Below are 18967 nucleotides of genomic sequence, written 5' to 3' on the forward strand. Positions count from 1 at the left end.
TCGAAAACTGTTTTCCAATTCGTTGGCTAACGCTCGAAGAAGAAACCAGTGGGATGGGAGGTAGAAGATAAAAGGGTATTGTGCGAATATTTTTCGTGGAACCTCGGCAGAAGTAAAACGTCGAGCGAAATCGCGATGAAGGGCGAGCGAAAGAGGCGAGGAGGGGCAGACCGGGGGCGGATGGGAAGTGGACTCATTTGCGTCGAAACGAATTTAAATCTCCTATCGGCCACAGGATTTGATTGAAAACTGCTCTCGGTTAACTATCCCGGCCGGTCCGTGCGCCAGACGTAAATTTCGAAACTTCCACTCATTTTTCACGTTGTTCTCCAGCCCGTTACTTCTTCTCTGTCCCTTTTTATTTTTCAGCCGAGCAAATTCGAAACGAAACTTGCCCGTTCACGATTCATTGCTTCGACTAATGGCCTGTGTATCGACAAACTCCGCTCGCATCGCCACGCTGGAAATACTTCCATATCAAGCGAAATAAATTATTCCAAGTGGTCACGATTAAAATTGACGCGGATCGCGTTTGAAAAAAAAAAGCATTATCCACGACGCGAACGGTTCCGGTCGAAACGTGATCCGGGTGTATGTAAAACGCGAACCGATGTGTCGCAATAATACGTAATGAGTCGAAAGAACGCCGACAAAAAGCGGGTAGATAAAAATCTGGGAAACGTCCGATCCCGATCGGTGCGTTCGCTGGAATTTCGAGCGGCTATTATGACTCGAATTAACTGTGGCGTATCGCGGAGCACGGAGGATTCGCCAATTTTCGAGCACAATCTCACGCTACGTAATTTCCCGACGATTTCATTGCGTATTCATGCGCCGTGAACGTTTCGCTTTTATGATTTCGTCGGATGTTCGCTCATAATTGACGAACCACACCAGACAAAGGGGCTTTGACCCCCTGTCGATAACGCACCGTCCACGTTCAGCGAAATAAGAATAATCGACGCCCGAAATTGAATTATTAACTCGTGAAGAATCGACCGAAAATGGTTTGCTTTAATAGAAAAGTTTTTCAATCTGTATTTTTTCGTATTTTTAAGAGTCCAATTCTCATCATGCGTGTCTACATTTTATAATAACTGATTCAAGTGACGAATGATAGAAACTTCGAACCAGGACCTTTATATTTTTATTATTATGATACAAGATAAATCGGATTGCCACGTACAATTGTGCTTTAAAATTTAAACAAAAATACGTTAGATCCTGTTCAATAATTTATAAACCGGATTCCCAAATAGGATCGTTCCAGTTCCGACGACGAAGCACATAATTTCCGGGCATAATCGCATGCAAATTCCCGTGATCGGGAAACACAAATATCGACTAGGCGTCGTTGAAGTAAAATCGAATTTACCGGATTACGATTTTCCCCGATATAATAAGCCGAATGGGAAATCTGCCGAATTTTGTTTAATTGTATACTAGCGACACCGTAACGCGACCTAACGATCGCTGCGTCGCAATTAATGCAAAGAAATAATGATCTCGTTACTCTCGTTTAAAACGCAACGCCACCGAGCCCGTTAGCGTAGCGAAATGCCACCAATAATCCCCTGTTCTAATAATCTGGTTATAAAGTATTACGTTACACCGTAATGAGCAATATCAAGCAACGTTTGATATCGTGCTGGCTGCTAAATACATAATTCTAAATGGAAAATGATAGCCTTCTAGTCTTGCCTACGTATTCTATGATGAAGAAGAGCCCGATTTTATTGCTTCGTTCTTAAAATTTTTTAATAGTTAAGCAAACAATTATATTCTTAAATGCATAAAAATAGTAAGAGGGACTGCGAAATTTTATATCAAATTCTGATAACTATTATTGAATCGATCTTCCAAATGATTTACTCATTTTTAATTCGTGAGACCTGGATTTTGGTCAAAGGTCGCGATCTAGATCTTGACTCACGAGAAACCAGTTTGCTAAACCAAGCGAGCCTCCTCGTTGCAACAAGTTCAGGCCAGTGACCTCTTCGTGCTGGTCATATAGTTACTCAAAACGATTCGAAATTCAATTTTCGTAAATGGAGAGAGTGAACTAGTCATTACACAGTATAATAATGTTATAGCTTTCTGAAGGATCTGTCCATAGTTCTGGGATTTCTAGCTATAATTTGAATCGAAGTCTGTACAGTGGATTTTAAAATATAAGAATTTTTCTTCATATGAATGTGACCTGGTTTCAAAAAGATTCAGAGTCTGAACTGTAAGGTAGCAGACTATGATTCTAATTAAAATCCATTTGCACTGCAATCGAGTTTAAATACAGTTACATGAATTATTTTATTCTATCTAATATCATCATGTCAGGATTCAAATTCAAAGTTCAAGAAAACTGACAAACTATCAAAGTTGAGGAATTTTCAATACTTAATTTAGGAACATAATGAAGATTTAATCTCTTCAGGTGTGCACGTCAAGTAAGTCGGAATCATTTTGGTACTGAGTAATTTCATGTATTACCTATCGTTCGTTTCCACGTAATACAGGACATCTATCGATCAACGTATTTTTCTATCTTCTGCTTTCTGATACTCTAACGTCCTGATTGCAACGTTATTAATAGATTACAGAAAGTAATCCCAGCACCCAACGAGAGCCCACGAGGTGAAAGTTCTACTCGTATCAGACCTAGCCTGCGATGGGACGTTGATACAAATTACAAAATTGAGATAAACGATGAATATTCATAGAATGAAATCTGTTTGCAAACGCAGAACAAAAAGATGATAGAATTTTATGATTCATACTCGTAATCTGCTTCCCCCTCGCCAAGTACCGTATCTACATTGGACCGGGCATTAATCTCAATCACGGCCGTTTTTCCCTTCGGGAATTACTGTTCTAAAATCGCGTTACGACAAAAGCACGGATCGCTGATGGCCACGAAGCTCTCATTTTACCATACTTAATCGACTCGTCGGATAATAAAACCAACACGTTTTTCATCGATCCATCGCGAGCATTATCCACGCGAATTCGCTCGTAATCCATCGCGATATACGCAGACAGACAGTGGACACACACAGAGTACGAACGTTTCGAGATGTCACGACTAATAATCCGTATCAATGCAACAATTCTCGTTTGGCAATTTTCCTAACAATACCCGTCGTACCTCGGCAATAAAATTGACGTCGCATCGGAGCAAAAATGACGTTTACATTAGCCAATGGATATGGAAAAATGAGATTTAAAACGGTCATACGAAGTGCTTTAATAAAACGAATTACTCCCGTTTTCTAATGATTTCGTCTTATCTAACGTCTGAGCGGCGCAAAAACGCACGCTTCCTCTCAAGAATTAGCATTGAATCGGCTGAATCTTGTTGAAACGTCGTTCGACCTGTAACAGGAAGTCGTCAATTTAACGGAAACTGGCGTTGATTCAACGTAGCCTGATGTACATTACTAGATCTAACGGGATCTCGATCTCTCCGAGGTACCAACCGTGTATCGAGCACCTAAAAAGGGCGTTTCTCTCCGTTTCATAATCCCCGAGTACGACTATCATAAAACTAGCCTCGAAAAGGATAAAAACACCTGCAGAGGGATTTGTACGGCTCGTTGAGCGCTTAGAGCGCTTAACACGATTAGAGGGAATCATCGATGCCACTTTTTTAATTCCGTTCAATCACTGTGGTAATCATGATCGAGATGAGATACTTATTTTAGAATTCCTCATCGTTTACGTGAAATGCGTTATTAAGTACCGTACGTGCATAGCTATTATATACGTAATTTTTGTAGAAGTAATATAGTGATTTTATAGAAGAAAATTTAAATAATAATATAGTATCTATTGCAATTTTAAGTATAGTAGAGAATTAGTGGATCTTATGTAAGTATTTTTGCTAAAAGCAACGGAATTGAGATATTTGAGAAAATTGGATTCAGGTACAGGTGGGATTAATTGAGAATTTAATTAGAAGAGGAAAAAATGTGGAGAATCATTTGATTCCGTGGGTCCCGAGTGCATGCGCTGGTTTTTATCATAATCCAAGAGATATCGTAGAATCCCTCGCGAGTCGTGGGGCACGATCGACGGGAGGAACGCGATTAGAAGGCACTTAGATACCGCGTACCCTCTTCCCCGGTGGGATCCCATTATCGTGGAGGCTGGGACGGGGCCGGAAGGTTGGAGGAGCTTGCAGCTTCTTCCCAAGGTGAAGGAACGTCGTACGTAGAAGTCGTTAAAAAGTCCTGCTCTCAATCTCACGGCCCTTGGTTCCCCGTCCCTGACTCCGCGAACAAGAAGAAGATGGAGCGGAAAGAGGAGAAAGATAAATGAAGAACGAGACGAGAATAACGAGGCAACGCGATTCTCCAAGAGAAAGAGAACCCGGCGCTGGGAGAGAGGATCGTTTCTTCGGCGAAGAAGAGACGGGTGAAAGGTCGGGAAACAGGGGGAGGGGTTAAAGAAAGGATTAAGGAAGCCGATGCTGGGTGTCGGGCATCGAACTCGCGGCACAAACACGACAACGTGTTTTAAGCCCCGTATCCACTTGTATCCTCGTACGTCTCGTCCAAATCATGAGAGACGATGAAATTCTACTTCGAATGTAAGAATTATTGTATCAAATATTATATTAAGCATCGCAATCACTGTATGAATTATCTACGTTGCAAATGGTTTAAATAAAACGAAGAAGGGAATTGAACGAAGTAAACGAGAATGAAAGGACCATCGCGCTTTAAGTGAAATCCATTCGGACAGGCCACTGCCCCGATAATGAATTATGCAAATTACCCTGAGTGAGTTTTCCGAATCGACGGAGACGAAAAACACCCGTGCGCGGACGACGGGTAGAAATTCGTGAATCGCGCACGATGTATCATCGTGACTAGCCGTTTGTCCATCGCGACGCGTAAAATTTTCAGGCCAGCCGGACAAATTACCAGATATTAATCCTTCGTTTTCACCGTGCGACCCGCAGGAGGAGAGGCGGACGGAGCGGGAGGAGAAAATTTAGAGGAAAATTCGTTAGCGAGCTTTCACCGATGCGCGGCAGGGCCTCGTCGACGATAAAAATATTCGCCCGTCGCCGCACCTTTCGGCTCGGGCGCGACGTTTAATTCGTTCATTAAGGGAAAACGAGCGCCGATGGTGTCGTTCGAACGTGGAATTTGACCGACGCATTTTCCGGTGGAGAGCGGTTTCTCTAATGGGTTGAATTTTAAAATAGGGCCACAAGCCGCCGCCGGTCCCACCGTCGGAATAATTTTTCAACGCAACTCGGGTTTGAGTAATTTTTTTAAATGTTTCCTCTTCCCATTTTTCATTACGGATACATCTGAATCGATGGTAAAATGAAAAAATGTACTGAAACACATCGCGTCAAACAGATGAATAAACAAAAACGTTTTCGATTGCGTCGGCGTATGCCAAAAATGTTAAAAACTCGAACGCAAAAATGAAAACCTCGTCATCAGAATTTTAGCGGAAATTGGCGAAAAGTAAGGTTGTCAGTAAAAAAAAATATGAAAATCCTCCCGGAAAAGAGTATAAACACGTTTATGGAAACGAAAAATAAGAGAGATAAACTCGCAGATGACGTTTAATTCGAGGACGACGTTGAAACGTCGACGGGTTTCGACGAATCACTGTTATTAATTCGCAGTTTTCGCCGGCCGTACTACTCGCCATTATTCAAAGCCCATCGGAAACGGCGTAGAAACGAAACGCACATTGACCGATCTAGCAATAACGGATATGCGAGTCCCAGCGAGGTAACGCGGCGATCAAGAGGAAAACCAATTAACGATAAATCCCGTTGCTGGATATTTTTCCGATAGACCGCAAAAATTTCTTCCCCTGCTATTTCTGTTTTCTCAGACTGATGCGAATGTTTCCCATAAATATCGAGCGATAAAACATCTAGGCTTCTATCTCATATGAACGTAGGAACACAGTATTTTTGATATCCAATAATTATTATCAGACTACGGATTTTATGCATTCATGCGAAAATTGTATGTACAGGAAATAAAAAAATTCATTGAATATCTAAGGACACACAGGATTTTAAAGGTGAAATGTATGTTAGGAACAAAGAATTCCACACAAAAGGAATTCCTATTTAGATTTCATTTTCTGCACTGACACTACAAATGGTTTATTCTGCATAATTAATATATATTGAAATAATTAATATATTATTAATTATTATATTACTGAATGTATATATGTATAAGGAATCGATCATAAAAATAAAATGCTAACTGGTAAAAATAGCAACCTCTTACTCGCATTCCCGTATAACGAAGAGTACTCTTTCCAAGTTATTTTTAATATCGATCCCCGCAGTGTTTAAGAACCGTCGTACACACACGACGACAGCGTACTATTAATGGTCATGTTGATTAAGGAGATTAGCCAGGCGCCGAGGTTTTTGCACCGCGTTCCGTGTTTTCGAGCAATAAAAATGCATCGGTCACGGATAGATGATAATTGCCTACTGGTCAAAGTTACACTTGATCGTTCCGGGCGAGAAGTTTTGCCGTGAAATATTGGAGATCGCGACAACTTTTCTTCGCCGAGTTCTCCCGGATCCATTCGATCAACGTTGAACGCCTCGATTACACGCGCGGAGTAAATACAACGTCACGCGACTACGGAAATTGATAGAAGACTCTCGTTCTTTGAAAGAAGCGCATTGTGACACGTGTCGACGTATGTTTGTATGTTTCCTCGGTGTACATAGAGTGTGACATCTGCATATTTGATCAGTCTCTAATAATTTGATGTAAAGAACATTATAGATTAAAGTGTCCGTAAGATGGCTTTGTGAAAGTGAACCAGCGAGCTTTGGTCCTCGAACAGCGTTTATCTAAAATTGTCAAAGAAAGTAGTAGCTCAAAAGAAGAGATCGACTTCTGGCGAGTAATCCCACCGTTATTCATAGCCACGGCGGGCACGGCGTTACCGAACTTCCTTAACCGGGATTACCGGAAGCAGCAGTAAACCCGTCCGCTTCCTTTCACCCTCCTCGAATCGCTGAGAAAAAACTTCTTAACTATTCAACTGGTTTTCCTCTTTCGACTTCTTTCACTTAGCCCAGTAGCTCTACACGATTTTCAAGTTCCTTTTAGTATGTCTTTTCAATATGTTTAGAAATTTGCACGTTGCGCGACGTTTTCAAGAACCGATCATCCGATTCAACGTAAATACGAACGCGTTTGTATTAATCTTCTCTTAAAAATCGATACTCGTCACGAAATAAAAACTCGATGCAGAATATGAAAAAAAAAAAAAAAAAAAAAACAAAAATAGGCAGACCGCCGATTGTCCCAGATGCGGGCGAGCGGAAAACAATGAATAATCGGAGCAGCGTGGAAACCACCGAAACCCGATAATTGTTATGCATTCGCTCGATAATTAGCATTCTGTCGTGACCGCCGACTGATAATCTCCCGATGAAAAATACGTGCAGCCTCTGGTTTTTATCGACGAACCAGAAGTGAAACGCATAATTAATTCGTCGTCATATACTGATCGTCCGAGGCCGTGGCAGAGGCAATCGTGATAATTCTTGATCGCAATTATAATAAACGAAATACATTTATATTTTCCGAAAACGATGACAAGGAAATGGATGAAGCTGATCTTAAGCGGTCATTCGCCGTCGCAATCATGTTCTTAAAATGAAATATGACCCGATTTTATTTTTGCAAAAGTTGCATCAAGATATCTCGCGAGCACCAGACGCGATAATCGCCGTCGTGGCCTTACCGTGGGAGGTTAACCTATGCTAAGGGCGCTTTTTCATCGTCGACGACTCAGCGTGTTTGAAGACGACGCCTCGAGAGGAAGGATGATACCATTCTTCACATTTAAGAGGATCAGGCTGCTTATGATTGCCGAGACGCTGCCCCCCGTTTCCCGCCTGCCGAGCGAATTCTTTTCGGCCGGGGCCAGCCATCCAGCCACGCGAAGAGACAATTTAATTGTCCTTCAGAATTATTGGCTCGAGGCAGTTTATGATCGTCGTTCGCGTTTCCAATTTGCTCAAGTGCGTCTACAGTTTTTGATTTAATTCGACGTTTTAACGACCAGACTGATCCTGTTAATTAAAATATTCTGAAAAGGTCTCGTGCATTTTACAATATTCCATATGACCATTATGAAAACTCCTATGAATCCAGACTCGATGTTTTTTCAACGGTATTGAAACACATTCACCTTTGATTGAAATGCATTGTGTCTCACGATTGAAAAATAACAATGTTTTTAATATTGGGAATATTGTATAGGTTCAATCGAAAGAAAATCGAATTAACTTGTGAAAATAATGAAAACTCGGGAGAGATATAAATCTCCATGCTCCGCGTACAGAAGAGACAAAGTGAGGTAAAATAGATTCGATTTTTCCTGCCGTATCGAACTAAAGCTATCTTGCTGAACACACAGACAACATCGAATGTGTATCTCCGGAATGCATCAAAATCGACCGTGATTCTGTTTACGTTGAAACGGCAAATGTAGTAGTACTCTCGATGCAACGTCTTGCCCTCGCCATTAGATTAAAAATGTATTTGCTTTCCATTTAGAGTAACGACCACCGTTCATGGTTAAGCTTTGACGGTATTCGCATAATTTATCCCACTCGAGGGCAATGGAAATCCTAATCATTCTTTACCTAATTCCTTTGAAATGGAAGATCGTTATTTTTTTCTAAAACGAGTCGACCTTCGAGATAATTTAAGGTCTGAGTTTATCAGAGTCGAAAGTCAGATAAGAATGCAGAGTCAGACAGGAATTCGTACAAATTACACCCAAAGGAATCCTTTCATGAAAACGAATTTCTTTCAACGTCTGACGAAGTTGGGACAGTCATTAACCGAGGTCGCCCTTTAATGACGACGGGGGCACTTAAAAACTAATTTGCCTGGCGAAAAAGGAAACGGAACGTTGACCAGCGTCGGAACACGTTGCGCTCGGCGTTAATTAGAAACGTTGGAACGTCAGTCAGTCAGTCAGTCAGTCAATCGGCAGAGCGAAAAGAGGGGGAGAAAAAAAGGAACGGTTCCAGTCGGGAAAAGATCAAAGGATCCGAATCGCGAGATTCCACGAACCACGTATCTATTACTTGTTTGCCCTCTGATTAGTCCTGGGAAATGTAACTCCGGGTGCCTCGACTAATTGCGTGGGCGGTGTTTTTAACGTTCGCCCGATCGACTGTACTTCTAAATAAGGACACGAGTGCAGCAAAATCCTTCACGAACCGAACGTTAGATCAGACGTTTCGTCAGATCGACCGGACGAGGCGCGTTCCGAAATAAAATTGCGAAGCAGAATTTAATTCCTTTTCGCGAGATGATCCGACCGATTCAATTTTACCGGACGATTCGTTGCTCAGTGCATGGCCTAGAAAGGATCAGCCGAACAGTCTGAAGCGTGTGTACGATAACGCGTATCTGTTCGACTACGTGTGACCCTTCGCGATATGCGATTCGGCGCGCATCGGCACGTGTCCATTGTTTAGAAACACGCACACCCGCAAGCGGGATTATCACCGACGACGAGGAGAAGGTTCAACAACCGTGCGGTTTCGAGAAATTTGATGGATCCAGGCTTAATGAGATACCATGGGAAGAATCTTTGTTCGCTTAATTACACGCGTTACCGCCGTCGGATACGTTTAAGCACGGTTAAAAACAAAAACGCGGCACATGAAAATGTGAAATATATCAGATTTCTTAATCTGTCGAAAATATAAAAGCAGGAACGTATCATGTTTGTCAGATAAAAACATTTTCATCCGAATTGAATTCGAATGATTGTCTCATTTTACTATTGTGTTTAATTCAAGAATAATTACCTCAAAAAGTATTGTATCAATCGTTTCATGAAATTCACAATGATTCCGCATGAATTTCGATATGGATAAGAGGCTTGTCATTACATATTCACATCGATATGTAACTTTACGATTGACGGACGTCAAAAAAATTGCAAACCTATCAACAATTTCTAACATGTACACTGTGTCCCAAAAAACGTGTATACACGCTTATTAAATAATGTTTGTAGATTCTATTACGTTTACATCAGACGTTACGATTATTTAAAATTTGTGTACATTTTTCGGGACACCCTGTATATGCATAGAATAGTTTTGTAGTGACACTGACAATATTAATTGTAATGAACAATTGTTTTCTTAATTGTTCGATGAGAGACAAACTATACGACGCGAACATACGGTTTGAAGCTCGAATGAAATGAAGTCCGAGCAAAGCTCGTTAATGCACCGAAATGCTCTCGCATACGCACCTGAATGCGTCAGTTCGATCAGATTATTATCGTTTCGGAACACGTGCACGCGAACGATAGGATTGAGATTAGCATCGTCATCAAAGCAACCGTATGCGCAGGGCGAATTTCTGAAACGCCATTATACCGATTGAATTGTCCTGTAAATCTTTACCTTTCATTCGTCAACTATCACTCTATTTAATTAAAGGATTTTTGTACGTTCAATGATTTTTATATATTAGCTAGTCCATTGTTTTAATTTTACGTACAGGCCTTATGCGCTTTGATAATAATTGACCATGTCTAATGCCCCGCTTTCGGCTTATGTAACGCGATATCTGAAAGTAAAAAAGAATGCAACTAATCTGAAACAGTGAAACTTACGTTGGCCGTGGGAACGTCCTCGGTTCAAAGCTTCCGATCCGCTTAGATGATCGACTTCCGTGCACTATTCATCAGCTCTCGTTTTCTGCACGGCAAGAAAACAATCTCTCACGCCGAGTAACCGTGAAAGTTTCGTGAATTCAGCCAGAAAACTGTCGCTATCGCGCGGATGCTCACGCTTCGCCGGTTCTGCAAACAAAACGACGAGACACTTAAACGACGCCTCGTGAAATCCCATTGTATACAAGAAATTACAGTGTTGCATAATGCGGCGTGAAATCAGAATTCGAATTATGAGGCAAATGGAAGATAAGTTCTCGTTTACCGTAGCCAAGTAGTGTAGGTCAGTAACTGGTCGGACGTTCGAGTACGCGTGATTTCAAAAATCGTAGACCGATTCCAGGAATATTTTTCAACATGAAAATTGCCAACGCGATTGCATACAATTATTTATGTCGCCGGAGGAAAATGTTCAATCGCATCGGAAGTTGCAATTTCCTTAGACGTCGCTGGAGGACACGTTAAAGGTTCTACCTTATTTCAGTTCTCTCCGACTTACTCGCGCGGCTATATAAGCGCGGGCGTACAACTTTATTTCACGTTTCAAAGCCAGAACGCAACGCGGCCTCGTCGGTAATTATAACAGACGTGGCGCGCACGCGAAACGCGGGGCTCACGCGATTCTGTTCATAAAGAAAACGCGTCGCGAGGAAAGGGGAACCAATTGTGAAAAAGCTGAAGGCGAGCAAAAGAGATTCCATAATGAAGGAAAAAGAGACAGAGAGAGAGAGAAAGAGAGCGAAGAGGAAAGAAATTGAATTTCTCTTATCGAGCCGTTCGTATGATGTAACGAAGACAAAAAAGTAAATGTGAAGAGGGCGAGGGGTGGAGGTTTACGGTGGCAAAGGGAAAGAAGGCGGAGATAATAATTACGGTCGCGTCAGTTCTCGCGATCTCTGATAAGGAGGGCAAAAGTTACTGCACAGTTCAAGTAACAATTCTATTAGCGAGATAATTGCGAAGTTTCATCGAGCCAAAGTATATCGTGTTTTCTCATCACGAACGTATTCATTATTTTAAGGACACGTGCGATCTAATAATCGTAATATTTCGTGAAACGGCGGTTTCTCTGCTCCTCGAGTTTCGCGAATCGTTCATCGATCGTAATTCGTAGAACAACGTTTCGACCAAATAATTCTGAAATCCTCATTACTCCACAGAAGTAATTACGTTAACTTGAACAGAGGACCTCTCCAAAGTATCCGCTGAACCGTATCAAAGGATTACGGTTTTTCTGCTAAACGACAAGAGCCGAGATGGAAATTTAAACGCGCACGCGGGGCTTCGAGCGACACGGATGAAACGTTCAAAGGCGAGGAGGGGGCGAAGGGAGAGATAGGACGTACGGTCGTGGTGAACATTGCGACTTGCGAAGAGCAGAAGCAACCCGTAACGCGGCTGACCGTGAAATATGCAGGATAAAATCCCGTCGCTGCCGGCTTAACGACACCAGACGTTTCCCGGTGGTCGCAGAATCTTCGCCCGTCGTGGAAAAACCGGGAAAATGTTTTCCGCCGGGCGTACGGGGACAATGCTTTGAGAACTTCGGTTAACTGAAAGTTTCTCACCGATTCGTCTGTGAGAAACTGATCTCTTAATTGTAACTTTTATTTCTGCCACTTGCGCGCATTTATCGCTTCAATTCCTCTTTGCTCGCAAAGATATAATGTAACGCATTGTAAAAATTTATCATGATTAATCTCCTGGGAATTACACGAATGATCCTGCCGGATGATCGATAAATTCGGTTGTTGCACTCTCTCAGATCAACCCGAATGAGTCGCCAAGTGACTCGGTCGGTCCATTGACCGAAGCTCTTGATTCATGAGCATTCACGAGTTCGGATGATGGACGAGGCGTAATTATACTCGGTAGTGCGTCTGTTTGAAGATTTAAAAGTTTCTGATACAAAAGGGCGACGTAATTAATTAATGTTGCAGGAGGTGCAGCGCGCTATGAATACATAAGTCTATGTATTATAAGTAGGATGTTTACTTCGCGAGCAGAGTGATGTCACATCTTTGCAGCCTCATTAATTATAGCTAATACTCAGCTCATTAATCTTTCCACACCTCGCTAATTAACGTTACTGATTTATTCATAATGGAAAAAATGCTCGTTCATTTAAGGAGCTTAAACGATGCACTAAAGTGTAATTTAATATCATAAAACTGAGGCGTGGAAGTAACGATGTAAATCGTAATCCGGAACACGGCAAGGAAATTTCCGTGTCAAAGGGGTGTCGAGGGAACTTCGACAGCTGCAGTGAAAGTACCGCGACTCGAGAGATTCTTGTTTGCTCGTGAGCTTCGGCAAGACCGTTCGCGGTCATCCACAACAGAGAACGAAAACTCGGCAAAGAGTGCAGTGGCTTTCAAAAATAATGGAAGCCGAAGCAGATTCGCGAGATCTCATGACACAGAAAACACATTCCCAGAAATTGTTATAAAGAACGAATAGAACATTTCGTTAGAGTAACTTCGCATCGAGCTTTGGAAGTCCATTAGCGTAGATGCTTTTTTCGTATGTAAGTTCGTCCCAAACTACGTCCAATCTCAAATATTTGTTGAAATTCCTCTGAGGAAACTTGACTTAAATATACTTTATATTTTTTCAAAATAAATTTTCTCTTTACTTCTATTCATCATTTATTTTACCTATCATTGTTAGAGCAATTATGTCTAACTACGTACGACTTACTGTTTTGTATCTGACTTTGTCACAAAAAGTCATATAGTAAATAAGGAAATAAATAAAGATCGTTTCATGTAAAGATCGTTTCATTTAGTCCATCCATCGTCTAGGAGATATTTCCAGCTCAACGGGATTTTCTCTCACGCTGGAAACTTCCTAAACAGATAATTCGAATTTGCCAAGCTCTCAATTGACAGGATAACGCAGACCGTTACGAGGTAAGAAGTGAGATCCACGGGTAACAATTTGGCCGGTACGTCGGCGTATCTTGAGAACTCTCATCAACAGCGAAATTGCAGCTACTTAGTAGTTGGGTGTCGAGTAGTTACCGGCGCTTAGTAGTTACAGTCAGTAAATTGGACGTCGCTAACTTGGCGTCGAATCAAACGCCCCTAAATCGACACCTACCAGCATGGGCTACCGATTGAGAGAGCAGTTTCAATCTCGGCTCGATAAACCGCCGATTCGACATCGATACCGTGTTAAACCGGAAATATTATCCTCGACGAAACCAATAAAATCAGGTTTTTACAAGATTAATTAGAAGCGTCAGCCAGACGCAATCGAGTCAATAGAAATTAGAGAAAGCTTCAAGCTCTTCAAGAGTTCTGTAGCGTAACGCGTTTTTCCCTTCACGACCAGACCGCGTCGTTTCGCGCTGCTTTACAGCGATGTAATTGTGGGCTCCTCGTCTGAAACACACGTCGAATGCTTTCGCGAAATAGAGGTTTGTTCCGCGTTAGATAACAGAAATGGTTCACGAAGCATTTTACGAGAAGCCAAAAAAGAAAAGAAGCGTCCGCCTCGCTCAGTAAAGAAGCTCCATTTCCGAGGCACGGATTTAAAGCGAGACAATAATGGCAATATAGGTAATGTTCCCAGCTCGAAAATAATTAAACATTGTTTGGACGAGATCTTATAAAAAGACTTGATTTGCCAGTTTCATTTATTGGATCGCTACAGAGGATTTTCGAAAAATTTGTCTCTGCCCTTAAGTAGCCCCGGGTGTCATGTTTCCCGTGAGGGAAAAGAATTGGCAAAAAAATCCATCGGTAACGTATTCGAGAACGCCGCGGCCCATTCGTCTTGCGATTCCCCAAACACGGCCGGGGGATCAAGCGCGTGTCACGCGACGATCGAACGATCTAAGCGTTCTAAGCCAGTCCCGTTCTCAGGGAATCCCGCTATTTCTCCACCGGGGAAGAACGGCGGGGGGTGCCGGTGAAAAACGACGCTACCTGTCCGAGGAGCAGCCAGTCGCCCTAATCGATCGGCTCGGCTCGATGGTAACCGGTAACGCTTGGACAAAAGCGGAGTTTCCGGGTGTCGTGGCACGATCAAGTGTTCCCCCGTTTCTCGAGACGCTGAAAGGAAACGACGCCGGAAAGGGTGAGACGGGGGGATCGCGAAGGGGAAAATAGAGCGAGAAGCGCGGTGAAAGGGGATCCCGGGCATTTTTCAAGGGGACACAATGCCGAATTTACATTGTCAAGCCCGTGATAGCAGAAAAGAATCGGTTTTATTCTGACCCACGGTTTATATCTAATGTTCCTCCTTTCTTCCCTCCTCGACCATACCCGAGCAGCAGCTTTCAGATAAATTAATCCGCAAACAATTTAACATTCAGTCGAATAAATTCTGTCTCTGTTCTGTCATAGAAACATTCTATTTTCGTCTCGACGTCGTCTTCTTATTACGATCTTTTCGCAAATTATCAAATACTATTAAATATATTAAAAATGACAGGACGTATTATCTTATCTTTTCTCTATTAACCGGTAGGTTAATATTGTGCGGCCAAGTGCCGCAAAAGAAGCCAGATTACGCCTTTCGAATTACTGGGACACGAGATCAGGGAACTCGTAGCGTTCGCGGAAAAAAAAATGAGAAGAAAAATAGGAAAAAAAAATAGCGAGGAGAAAGGTAAAAGAGAACGAGCGAGCTCCACGTGCACTGGCTATTGTTGCGCCTCCGTGCCGGAAAATTCACACTGCCGTTTGCGGATCCTCTCCTCGCCACTTTTCCCGCGTCCCCTTTTCGTTCCTCTTTCTTTCGCCCGGTCCGCGCGCTTGTTTTACGACCTTGTAATTACGGAATGGTGGCCCGAAATGGACGCGTGCCTCGAATATTTGTACAACAGAATGGAAGAAAAAGCGGACCGTAAATCTTGAGTTTTCTCGTTGCCGGACGGATGGAAAACGGATACGGGAAATCGTGAACGAGCAGCACGCTTTTTCATCCGTTCCAGCTGGAGCCGAGCTGCATTCACCGTTTCGATATTAACGATATTAATCGCGGTTATTTTTTGTAACGGACGATAACGAGCGATATTCGAGTCATTGAAGAATCGAGGTATCGAATATTGTATGAAATAAACGAGTCGTTTCCGAGATAGATCAGATATAAGATCAAATAATTGTTTATCCTCCTAGGAGAATAGAGATGCATTAAACAACGGAACAACAAATTCCTCGCGAGGTTACTACAGATTAAACCCATAACTTGCACCGTGTCTCGAGCAGCTGGTTCTTTCCGACGAAATATATCGTAGTCTCTCCTATTCCGTACACTCGTCCACGGCGAGTACCGGTGGCTTAAAATAAAACTCTCGAAATTTCAATAAATTCAGCCTCGCCTTACCCCCGCGGTCGTTTCATCGACCGAAAAGGAGAATGCTCTGCCCGCCAATATGCACCGGCCACGTTACATTTTATTTATAGATAGTATGCGTCGCGGCGACGTTGTCCTTTCGACGAATATACCGGCAGAAAATTATTAAGTCAATTATCGAACGTGTCACGTGTACGGAATTTCACGCGATCCGTTCGCTCGTGAAAGATCTTAGAATTTCATTCGGAACGCAAACGCGTTATTAATCATATTTGCTCCCGATGAAATTTCCTAATTCCTCTGACCGGCCTTGTGAACATCGGAGATTCGCGCGTATCCTCGATCGAAATGACAAGGAGAAAGTACGGAGGAACGAATTCAAGAAACGTGATACCAGCTATCAATGCAAATTCCCTGGAAATGAGAATTCGAGCGGGTGAAGAGAAACGATGGTCCGTGAGGGGCGGCAGAGAAAAGAGGTTCGCCGGGTAAAGTAAGAAGGAGCGAAGGTCCGAACTATAGCTGGCAGCCGGTACAAACCGGGATTGTCGTACGACGATGAGCTTTCTCATAACAAAGTTTCTTTCTCCGACGTTGGCACGCGATGCACGTGCGATCCCTCGAGCTTTCGCCCGGTTCCGTTTCCCTCCGCTAGTCTCTCTCTCTGTCTTTCTCTTTTTCTATTGCTTAATGGATTTAACGGTTCGGGCGAAAGCTGGTCGAGTCACTGTCCACAGGAATTCCGTGAACAAAGCGAACGCGGATATCTCTGATATGTATATGAACTGTATTTTGCCAACTGAATGTGTTACATTTAATACTCATATAACTCATGTAGTCAACACAACTTCCAAAATGTTGGGCTTCCTGAAAAGAACTTTTTTTTAATAATCCGAATGATATGAACTTTCGAAACCCGTGAAATAAATAGACAAAAAATATTACAATTGTGCGTTTGCATTCGATGCTTTCAATGCTGTCATTGTTCTTTGAACTAATTACTTACGTTTTACATTTAATTAATTTCGATGTTTGATAACGAAGCTGAATTTTAATTCCCGAACGCTATTGTTGCACGTTCAAAGCAAATGGTTAATGAAGAAATAACGGTGAGATAATGAATATGAATTCACGTGAAATTTTAATGAAACACGTTTTCTAATTTTTTCGCAATCATGCTCCGTTACTTTGTACAATAACGATGAATGAAAATCATTTAAAAATGTTCAAGAGTAGCGGAAACGTGTCCACGTATGGAATTGAGAATAATATGCACACATCGAGTTGAAAAGAATTGTTTTATAAATCAAAGCTTCAGCTATTTTATAATTTCAACTAATTTATTTGCAGAGAAGTTGACCACTGTTCGTGGCGACCGCTAGGTAAGAAGGATTTATGGGGCCAGGTGGTCGGAGGGTAGCGAAAGGCAAAGGCTCGTACGCCGGTGAAGCGAGTTAATTAAGACTCGACCACCCCTCCGGTCTGGCCACGGAACTCGCTAACTACGTTTCACCCTTCGAAGCTGTTTTTTAAGAGGTGGTTCAAGCGTTTGTCGCGGTTTCGCTGGAACACCGAGCTCCGACGGGGAATTACCTTCGATCGTCGACGTGAACGGAGGAAACAAAAGCCCCGGCTTGCAAAATATGCTAAAGTTTTTATGCGAACCTAAGAACCGCCTAGGGAGGATGTACGCACGCGTTGTCTTTTTCTTGCTCCTCGCAGTACGAGAGAGAGATTAATTTTCGGTTTTCCCCGGCTTTCTCGCGGTGGCTGGAAACGGGGCTCGTGGCCACCTGATTAAATAGCGGCTTTTTCAGGGTAAACCACCTGGTTTGTAAAGAAACAAGATCAAACGACGATTGCGAAAGAAAATTAACAGATTATTAAAACGAACGAGTTCGACTCTTCTTACAATTCATGCGACAAAAACGAGTTCATTTGATAAATTTATATTCGAAAAACAGAAACACTTCGTCCGATCGACGAACGACTGCAAGAATTCTTAATTGCCAATGCAGTCTGATCGAAGACAGACCTGATCCCTGTGTCCAAATACACTTGCCAATTTTTCCTCTCAACGCAGCGTGGAAATAACGATATCTCCGGCATCCGTGCGATAAGCCGAGAGTCAACGAAGAAATTCCAATATTCCACGGGACATCAAAGTAACCGGAAGTGACGCGGAGGGATGGAGAAGCCACGCGCGTGTGTGTATACCCGTCGTCTTTCGCTGTCGCCTTTTACTCTCTTTTCGCGTGACGCATAATGCCGCGGCGAAATAATTCAAAGAATTGCTAGACGTAATATCGTTACTGCCGTGGTAATTCGAAAATTTTCGCGAAGCATTCACGCAATTTCTGAAATGGTTTTTCAATCCGTGGCTGAAACGCTCTAATTTTAATCAGTATTTCAAAACAGACGATTGAACTGTTTTTAAGCTGCGTTTATGCTCATCTTATCTTTCACTAAAATCCAAACGGATTCATCAAAACGCAACTTATTGAAACGTCACTCTGGCAAGTTGTTACTATAAAACGGCGTGTTTGAATGAAGCGGCGATGAAAAGAATGTTACACTCTGAAAATGATGGGACAAAGGCGTTTCGGGCCATTTACAAGTTGAACGGCGCATTGAACGAAGTCGAAATGAAAAAGAGAAGGAAACGAAGGAAATTGAATGATCCGAGGGGTCCTTTTTTTTAACCTCGTAACCTCGGCACCGGTTCGTTACGGCCGCGGTCACAATCGCGGCAGGTAATTAGCCACCGTCACGTTTGAGGGCTGCTCGAAGGAGGCCGGAGGGGTAAAGGACCTCCACGGTCAGTGAACACGCGAAATGAAAATCAGAGACGTTCGTCCGAGGGGGGAAGGTGGTGCATCTCGTTCCAAGATCTACACGTTTCCACTCGCTTAATGCGTTCCGCCTTAATGCACGAAAC

The 18967-nt window shown here is 42.6% G+C and overlaps 1 protein-coding gene across 6 annotated transcripts in view; it reads right to left on the reverse strand.

Moving 5' to 3' along the window:
- The window catches only part of Pgant9 (polypeptide N-acetylgalactosaminyltransferase 9), a 207685-nt gene that overhangs the window by 98071 nt on the left and 90647 nt on the right, over positions 1–18967 (reverse strand). For 5 of the 6 annotated variants that reach the window (XM_026813839.1, XM_026813842.1, XM_026813838.1 and 2 more), the window contains one exon: positions 10666–10854. The exons of the other annotated variant lie outside the window; for it this stretch is intronic. The gene's annotated coding sequence lies outside the window, so the exon portion shown is untranslated. The remainder of the gene's footprint in view (positions 1–10665; positions 10855–18967) is intronic. 6 annotated transcript variants of the gene reach the window in all.

Source organism: Ceratina calcarata, unplaced genomic scaffold (assembly GCF_001652005.2).
Source record: "Ceratina calcarata isolate Rehan_Ccalc_2016 unplaced genomic scaffold, ASM165200v1 scaffold351.2, whole genome shotgun sequence".
Lineage (NCBI taxonomy): Eukaryota > Metazoa > Arthropoda > Insecta > Hymenoptera > Apidae > Ceratina > Ceratina calcarata.